We start from the raw sequence: 11736 nt of genomic DNA on the forward strand, positions 1-11736 counted from the left end.
CTGGACAGGTATTGCGCCAGGTCAAGAGATCCGCAGGCAATAGCTGTGGACGCGCTGGTAACGCCTTGGGTGTACCAGTCGGTGTATGTGTTTCCTCCTCTGCCTCTCATACCAAAAGTATTGAGAATTATACGGCAAAGAGGCGTAAGAACGATACTAGTGGTTCCGGATTGGCCAAGGAGGACTTGGTACCCGGAACTTCAAGAGATGATCACGGAAGATCCGTGGCCTCTACCTCTAAGGAGGGACTTGCTTCAGCAGGGTCCCTGTCTGTTTCAAGACTTACCGCGGCTGCGTTTGACGGCATGGCGGTTGAACGCCGGATCCTAAAGGAAAGAGGCATGCCGGAAGAAGTCATTCCTACTTTGATTAAAGCAAGGAAGGAAGTAACCGTGCAACATTATCACCGAATTTGGCGAAAATATGTTGCGTGGTGCGAAGATCGGAGTGCTCCGACGGAGGAATTTCAACTGGGTCGATTCCTACATTTCCTGCAATCAGGATTGTCAATGGGTCTCAAATTGGGATCTATTAAGGTTCAAATTTCGGCCCTGTCGATTTTCTTTCAAAAAGAATTGGCTTCAGTCCCTGAAGTCCAGACCTTTGTTAAGGGAGTGCTGCATATACAGCCTCCTGTGGTGCCTCCAGTGGCACCGTGGGATCTAAATGTGGTTTTGGACTTCCTAAAATCTCATTGGTTTGAACCACTAAAAAAGGTGGATTTGAAATATCTCACATGGAAAGTGACCATGCTTCTAGCCCTGGCTTCTGCCAGGAGAGTGTCAGAATTGGCAGCTTTATCTTACAAAAGCCCATATCTGATTTTCCATTCGGACAGGGCAGAACTGCGGACTCGTCCGCATTTTCTCCCTAAGGTGGTGTCAGCATTTCATCTGAACCAGCCTATTGTAGTGCCTGCGGCTACAAGTGACTTGGAGGACTCCAAGTTACTGGACGTTGTCAGAGCATTAAAAATATATATTGCAAGGACAGCTGGAGTCAGAAAATCTGACTCGTTGTTTATATTGTATGCACCCAACAAGATGGGTGCTCCTGCGTCTAAGCAGACGATTGCTCGTTGGATCTGTAGCACAATCCAACTTGCACATTCTGTGGCAGGCTTGCCACAGCCTAAATCTGTAAAGGCCCACTCCACAAGGAAGGTGGGCTCATCTTGGGCGGCTGCCCGAGGGGTCTCGGCATTACAACTTTGCCGAGCAGCTACGTGGTCAGGGGAGAACACGTTTGTAAAATTTTACAAATTTGATACTCTGGCTAAAGAGGACCTGGAGTTCTCTCATTCGGTGCTGCAGAGTCATCCGCACTCTCCCGCCCGTTTGGGAGCTTTGGTATAATCCCCATGGTCCTTTCAGGAACCCCAGCATCCACTAGGACGATAGAGAAAATAAGATTTTACTTACCGATAAATCTATTTCTCGGAGTCCGTAGTGGATGCTGGGCGCCCATCCCAAGTGCGGATTATCTGCATAAATTGTACATAGTTATTGTTAACTAATTCGGGTTATTGTTGAAGGAAGCCATCTTTCAGAGGCTCCGCTGTTATCATACTGTTAACTGGGTTTAGATCACAAGTTGTACGGTGTGATTGGTGTGGCTGGTATGAGTCTTACCCGGGATTCAAAATCCTCCCTTATTGTGTACGCTCGTCCGGGCACAGTACCTAACTGGAGTCTGGAGGAGGGTCATAGGGGGAGGAGCCAGTGCACACCACCTGATCGGAAAAGCTTTACTTTTTGTGCCCTGTCTCCTGCGGAGCCGCTATCCCCCCATGGTCCTTTCAGGAACCCCAGCATCCACTACGGACTCCGAGAAATAGATTTATCGGTAAGTAAAATCTTATTATTATATCCCTGTTATACCTCATACACTGTAATATACACACACACACACACACAGCAATGTCATCACTGATCTGTATTATACTGTATATTATATCCCTGTTATACCTCATACACTGTAATATACACACACACAGCAATGTCATCACTGATCTGTATTATACTGTATATTATATCCCTGTTATACCTCATACACTGTAATATACACACACAGCAATGTCATCACTGATCTGTATTATACTGTATATTATATCCCTGTTATACCTCATACACTGTAATATACACACACACAGCAATGTCATCACTGATCTGTATTATACTGTATATTATATCCCTGTTATACCTCATACACTGTAATATATACACACACAGCAATGTCATCACTGATCTGTATTATACTGTATATTATATCCCTGTTATACCTCATACACTGTAATACACACACACAGCAATGTCATCACTGATCTGTATTATACTGTATATTATATCCCTGTTATACCTCATACACTGTAATATACACACACACACAGCAATGTCATCACTGATCTGTATTATACTGTATAGTATATCCCTGTTATACCTCATACACTGTAATATACACACACAGCAATGTCATCACTGATCTGTATTATACTGTATATTATATCCCTGTTATACCTCATACACTGTAATATATACACACACAGCAATGTCATCACTGATCTGTATTATACTGTATATTATATCCCTGTTATACCTCATACACTGTAATATACACACACACAGCAATGTCATCACTGATCTGTATTATACTGTATATTATATCCCTGTTATTCCTCATACACTGTAATATACACACACACAGCAATGTCATCACTGATCTGTATTATACTGTATATTATATCCCTGTTATACCTCATACACTGTAATATACACACACACACACACACAGCAATGTCATCACTGATCTGTATTATACTGTATATTATATCCCTGTTATACCTCATACACTGTAATATACACACACACACAGCAATGTCATCACTGATCTGTATTATACTGTATATTATATCCCTGTTATACCTCATACACTGTAATATACACACAGCAATGTCATCACTGATCTGTATTATACTGTATATTATATCCCTGTTATACCTCATACACTGTAATATACACACACAGCAATGTCATCACTGATCTGTATTATACTGTATATTATATCCCTGTTATACCTCATACACTGTAATATACACACACACACACAGCAATGTCATCACTGATCTGTATTATACTGTATATTATATCCCTGTTATACCTCATACACTGTAATATACACACACACAGCAATGTCATCACTGATCTGTATTATACTGTATATTATATCCCTGTTATACCTCATACACTGTAATATACACACACACAGCAATGTCATCACTGATCTGTATTATACTGTATATTATATCCCTGTTATACCTCATACACTGTAATATACACACACACACAGCAATGTCATCACTGATCTGTATTATACTGTATATTATATCCCTGTTATACCTCATACACTGTAATATACACACACACACAGCAATGTCATCACTGATCTGTATTATACTGTATATTATATCCCTGTTATACCTCATACACTGTAATATACACACACACAGCAATGTCATCACTGATCTGTATTATACTGTATATTATATCCCTGTTATACCTCATACACTGTAATATACACACACACAGCAATGTCATCACTGATCGGTATTATACTGTATATTATATCCATGTTATACCTCATACACTGTAATACACACACAGCAATGTCATCACTGATCTGTATTATACTGTATATTATATCCCTGTTATACCTCATACACTGTAATATATACACACACAGCAATGTCATCACTGATCTGTATTATACTGTATATTATATCCCTGTTATATCTCATACACTGTAATATACACACACACAGCAATGTCATCACTGATCTGTATTATACTGTATATTATATCCCTGTTATACCTCATACACTGTAATATACACACAGCAATGTCATCACTGATCTGTATTATACTGTATATTATATCCATGTTATACCTCATACACTGTAATATACACACACAGCAATGTCATCACTGATCTGTATTATACTGTATATTATATCCCTGTTATACCTCATACACTGTAATATATACACACACAGCAATGTCATCACTGATCTGTATTATACTGTATATTATATCCCTGTTATACCTCATACACTGTAATATACACACACAGCAATGTCATCACTGATCTGTATTATACTGTATATTATATCCCTGTTATACCTCATACACTGTAATATATACACACACACAGCAATGTCATCACTGATCTGTATTATACTGTATATTATATCCCTGTTATACCTCATACACTGTAATACACATACAGCAATGTCATCACTGATCTGTATTATACTGTATATTATATCTCTGTTATACCTCATACACTGTAATATATACACACACAGCAATGTCATCACTGATCTGTATTATACTGTATATTATATCCCTGTTATACCTCATACACTGTAATACATACACACACAGCAATGTCATCACTGATCTGTATTATACTGTATATTATATCCCTGTTATACCTCATACACTGTAATATACACACAGCAATGTCATCACTGATCTGTATTATACTGTATATTATATCCCTGTTATACCTCATACACTGTAATATACACACACAGCAATGTCATCACTGATCTGTATTATACTGTATATTATATCCCTGTTATACCTCATACACTGCAATATACACACACACAGCAATGTCATCACTGATCTGTATTATACTGTATTTTATATCCCTGTTATATCTCATACACTGTAATACACACACACAGCAATGTCATCACTGATCTGTATTATAATGTATATTATATCCCTGTTATACCTCATACACTGTAATATACACACACACAGCAATGTCATCACTGATCTGTATTATACTGTATATTATATCCCTGTTATACCTCATACACTGTAATATACACACACACACACACACACACACACACACACACACACACACACACACACACACACACAGTAATGCCATCACTGATCTGTATTATACTGTATATTATATCCCTGTTATACCTCATACACTGTAATATACACACACAGCAATGTCATCACTGCTCTGTATTATACTGTATATTATATCCCTGTTATACCTCATACACTGTAATATACACACACAGCAATGTCATCACTGCTCTGTATTATACTGTATATTATATCCCTGTTATACCTCATACACTGTAATATACACACACAGCAATGTCATCACTGATCTGTATTATACTGTATATTATATCCCTGTTATACCTCATACACTGTAATATACACACACAGCAATGTCATCACTGATCTGTATTATACTGTATATTATATCCCTGTTATACCTCATACACTGTAATACACACACAGCAATGTCATCACTGATCTGTATTATACTGTATATTATATCCCTGTTATACCTCATACACTGTAATATACACACACACAGCAATGTCATCACTGATCTGTATTATACTGTATATTATATCCCTGTTATACCTCATACACTGTAATATACACACACACACAGCAATGTCATCACTGATCTGTATTATACTGTATATTATATCCCTGTTATACCTCATACACTGTAATACACACACAGCAATGTCATCACTGATCTGTATTATACTGTATATTATATCCCTGTTATACCTCATACACTGTAATATACACACACAGCAATGTCATCACTGATCTGAATTATACTGTATATTATATCCCTGTTATACCTCATACACTGTAATATACACACACACAGCAATGTCATCACTGATCTGTATTATACTGTATATTATATCCCTGTTATACCTCATACACTGTAATATACACACACAGCAATGTCATCACTGATCTGTATTATACTGTATATTATATCCCTGTTATACCTCATACACTGTAATATACATACACACAGCAATGTCATCACTGATCTGTATTATACTGTATATTATATCCCTGTTATACCTCATACACTGTAATATACACACACACAGCAATGTCATCACTGATCTGTATTATACTGTATATTATATCCCTGTTATACCTCATACACTGTCATATACACACACACAGCAATGTCATCACTGATCTGTATTATACTGTATATTATATCCCTGTTATACCTCATACACTGTCATATACACACACACAGCAATGTCATCACTGATCTGTATTATACTGTATATTATATCCCTGTTATACCTCATACACTGTAATATACACACACAGCAATGTCATCACTGATCTGTATTATACTGTATATTATATCCCTGTTATACCTCATACACTGTAATATACACACACAGCAATGTCATCACTGATCTGTATTATACTGTATATTATATCTCTGTTATACCTCATACACTGTAATATACACACACACAGCAATGTCATCACTGATCTGTATTATACTGTATATTATATCCCTGTTATACCTCATACACTGTAATATATACACACAGCAATGTCATCACTGATCTGTATTATACTGTATATTATATCCCTGTTATACCTCATACACTGTAATATACACACACACAGCAATGTCATCACTGATCTGTATTATACTGTATATTATATCCCTGTTATACCTCATACACTGTAATATATACACACACAGCAATGTCATCACTGATCTGTATTATACTGTATATTATATCCCTGTTATACCTCATACACTGTAATATACACACACACACACACACACACACAGCAATGTCATCACTGATCTGTATTATACTGTATATTATATCCCTGTTATACCTCATACACTGTAATATACACACACACAGCAATGTCATCACTGATCTGTATTATACTGTATATTATATCCCTGTTATACCTTGTACACTGTAATATACACACACACAGCAATGTCATCACTGATCTGTATTATACTGTATATTATATCCCTGTTATACCTCATACACTGTAATATACACACACACAGCAATGTCATCACTGATCTGTATTATACTGTATATTATATCCCTGTTATACCTCATACACTGTAATATACACACACACACAGCAATGTCATCACTGATCTGTATTATACTATATATTATATCCCTGTTATACCTCATACACTGTAATATACACACACACAGCAATGTCATCACTGATCTGTATTATACTGTATATTATATTCCTGTTATACCTCATACACTGTAATATACACACACAGCAATGTCATCACTGATCTATATTATACTGTATATTATATCCCTGTTATACCTCATACACTGTTATATATACACACACAGCAATGTCATCACTGATCTGTATTATACTGTATATTATATCCCTGTTATACCTCATACACTGTAATATACACACACACACAGCAATGTCATCACTGATCTGTATTATACTGTATATTATATCCCTGTTATACCTCATACACTGTAATACACACACACACACACACACACACACACACACACACACAGCAATGTCATCACTGATCTGTATTATACTGTATATTATATCCCTGTTATACCTCATACACTGTAATATACACACACACACAGCAATGTCATCACTGATCTGTATTATACTGTATATTATATCCCTGTTATACCTCATACACTGTAATATACACACACACAGCAATGTCATCACTGATCTGTATTATACTGTATATTATATCCGTTATACCTCATACACTGTAATATACACACACACACAGCAATGTCATCACTGATCTGTATTATACTGTATATTATATCCCTGTTATACCTCATACACTGTAATATACACACACACAGCAATGTCATCACTGATCTGTATTATACTGTATATTATATCCCTGTTATACCTCATACACTGTAATACACACACACAGCAATGTCATCACTGATCTGTATTATACTGTATATTATATCCCTGTTATACCTCATACACTGTAATATACACACACACAGTAATGTCATCACTGATCTGTATTATACTGTATATTATATCCCTGTTATACCTCATACACTGTAATATACACACACACAGCAATGTCATCACTGATCTGTATTATACTGTATATTATATCCCTGTTATACCTCATACACTGTAATATATACACACACAGCAATGTCATCACTGATCTGTATTATACTGTATATTATATCCCTGTTATACCTCATAGACTGTAATATACACACACACACACAGCAATGTCATCACTGATCTGTATTATACTGTATATTATATCCCTGTTATACCTCATACACTGTAATATACACACACACACAGCAATGTCATCACTGATCTGTATTATACTGTATATTATACCCCTGTTATACCTCATACACTGTAATATACACACACACAGCAATGTCATCACTGATCTGTATTATACTGTATATTATATCCCTGTTATACCTCATACACTGTAATATACACACACACACACACACACACACACAGCAATGTCATCACTGATCTGTATTATACTGTATATTATATCCCTGTTATACCTCATACACTGTATATATACACACACACACAGCAATGTCATCACTGATCTGTATTATACTGTATATTATATCCCTGTTATACCTCATACACTGTAATATATACACACACAGCAATGTCATCACTGATCTGTATTATACTGTATATTATATCCCTGTTATACCTCATACACTGTAATATACACACACACACACAGCAATGTCATCACTGATCTGTATTATACTGTATATTATATCCCTGTTATACCTCATACACTGTAATATACACATACAGCAATGTCATCACTGATCTGTATTATACTGTATATTATATCCCTGTTATACCTCATACACTGTAATATACACACACAGCAATGTCATCACTGATCTGTATTATACTGTATATTATATCCCTGTTATACCTCATACACTGTAATATACACACACACACAGCAATGTCATCACTGATCTGTATTATACTGTATATTATATCCCTGTTATACCTCATACACTGTATATATACACACACACACACACACACACACACAGCAATGTCATCACTGATCTGTATTATACTGTATATTATATCCCTGTTATACCTCATACACTGTAATATATACACACACAGCAATGTCATCACTGATCTGTATTATACTGTATATTATATCCCTGTTATACCTCATACACTGTAATATACACACACACACAGCAATGTCATCACTGATCTGTATTATACTGTATATTATATCCCTGTTATACCTCATACACTGTAATATACACATACAGCAATGTCATCACTGATCTGTATTATACTGTATATTATATCCCTGTTATACCTCATACGCTGTAACACACACACACACATACACACACACACACACACACACACACACACACAGCAATGTCATCATTGATCTGTATTATACTGTATATTATATCCCTGTTATACCTCATACACTGTAATATATACACACACAGCAATGTCATCACTGATCTGTATTATACTGTATATTATATCCCTGTTATACCTCATACACTGTAATATACACACACACACACAGCAATGTCATCACTGATCTGTATTATACTGTATATTATATCCCTGTTATACCTCATACGCTGTAACACACACACACACACACACACACACACACAGCAATGTCATCACTGATCTGTATTATACTGTATATTATATCCCTGTTATACCTCATACGCTGTAATATACACACACAGCAATGTAATTACTGATTGAATTGGGCATTATACAGTAACACCGGGGGACTTGTCTGGGTGATGACTGGAGAGGTGACTGCTGGGAATGGGACATTATACAGTAACACCAGAGGATGTGTCTGGGTGATGACTGGAGAGGTGACTGCTGGGAATGGGACATTATACAGTAACACCAGGGGATGTGTCTGGGTGATGACTGGAGAGGTGACTGCTGGGAATGGGACATTATACAGTAACACCAGGGGACGTGTCTTGGTGATGACTGGAGAGGTGACTGCTGGGAATGGGACATTATACAGTAACACCAGGGGATGTGTCTGGGTGATGGCTGGAGAGGTGACTGCTGGGAATGGGGCATTATACAGTAACACCGGGGGATGTGTCTGGGTGATGACTGGAGAGGTGACTGCTGGGAATGGGACATTATACAGTAACACCAGGGGATGTGTCTGGGTGATGACTGGAGAGGTGACTGCTGGGAATGGGACATTATACAGTAACACCGGGGGACGTGTCTGGGTGATGACTGGAGAGGTGACTGCTGGGAATGGAGCATTATACAGTAACACCGGGGGATGTGTCTGGGTGATGGCTGGAGAGGTGACTGCTGGGAATGGGGCATTATACAGTAACACCAGGGGATGTGTCTGGGTGATGACTGGAGAGGTGACTGCTGGGAATGAGACATTATACAGTAACACCAGGGGATGTGTCTGGGTGATGGCTGGAGAGGTGACTGCTGGGAATGGGACATTATACAGTAACACCAGGAGATGTGTCTGGGTGATGACTGGAGAGGTGACTGCTGGGAATGGGACATTATACAGTAACACCGGGGGATGTGTCTGGGTGATGACTGGAGAGGTGACTGCTGGAATGGGGCATTATACAGTAACACCAGGGGATATGTCTGGGTGATGACTGGAGAGGTGACTGCTATGAATGGGGCATTATACAGTAACACCAGGGGATGTGTCTGGGTGATGACTGGAGAGGTGACTGCTGGGAATGGGGCATTATACAGTAACACCAGGGGACGTGTCTGGGTGATGACTGGAGAGGTGACTGCTGGGAATGGGGCATTATACAGTAACACCAGGGGATGTGTCTGGGTGATGACTGGAGAGGTGACTGCTGGGAATTTGGCATTATACAGTAACACCGGGGGACGTGTCTGGGTGATTGGAGAGGTGACTGCTGGGAATGGGACATTATACAGTAACAAAGGAAATGTGTCTGGGGGATGACTGGAGAGGTCACTTCTGGGAATGGGACATTATACAGTAACACCAGGGGACGTGTCTGGGTGATGACTGGAGAGGTGACTGCTGGGAATGGGATATTATACAGTAACACCAGGGGATGTGTCTGGGTGATGACTGGAGAGGTTACTGCTGGGAATGGAGCATTATACAGTAATACCGGGGGACGTGTCTGGGTGATTGGAGAGGTGACTGCTGGGAATGGGGCATTATACAGTAACACCAGGAGACGTGTCTGGGTGATGACTGGAGAGGTGACTGCTGGGAATTGGGCATTATACAGTAACACAGGGGATGTGTCTGGGTGATGACTGGAGAGGTGACTGCTGGGAATGGGACATTATACAGTAACACCAGGGGACGTGTCTGGGTGATGACTGGAGAGGTGACTGCTGGGAATGGGGCATTATACAGTAACACCAGGGGATGTGTCTGGGTGGTGACTGGAGATGTGACTGCTGGGAATGGGACATTATACAGTAACACCAGGGGATGTGTCTGGGTGATGACTGGAGAGGTGACTGCTGGGAATGGGGCATTATACAGTAACACCAGGGGATGTGTCTCGGTAATGACTGGGGAGGTGACTGCTGGGAATGGGACATTATACAGTAACACCAGGGGACGTGTCTGTGTGATGACTGGAGAGGTGACTGCTGGGAATGGGACATTATACAGTAACACCAGGGGATGTGTCTGAGTGATGACTGGAGAGGTGACTGCTGGGAATGGGGCATTATACAGTAACACCAGGGGACGTGTCTGGGTGATGACTGGAGAGGTGACTTCTGGGAATGGGACATTATACAGTAACACCAGGGGATG

The sequence above is a fragment of the Pseudophryne corroboree genome (genome assembly GCF_028390025.1).
Source record: "Pseudophryne corroboree isolate aPseCor3 chromosome 3 unlocalized genomic scaffold, aPseCor3.hap2 SUPER_3_unloc_4, whole genome shotgun sequence".
Lineage (NCBI taxonomy): Eukaryota > Metazoa > Chordata > Amphibia > Anura > Myobatrachidae > Pseudophryne > Pseudophryne corroboree.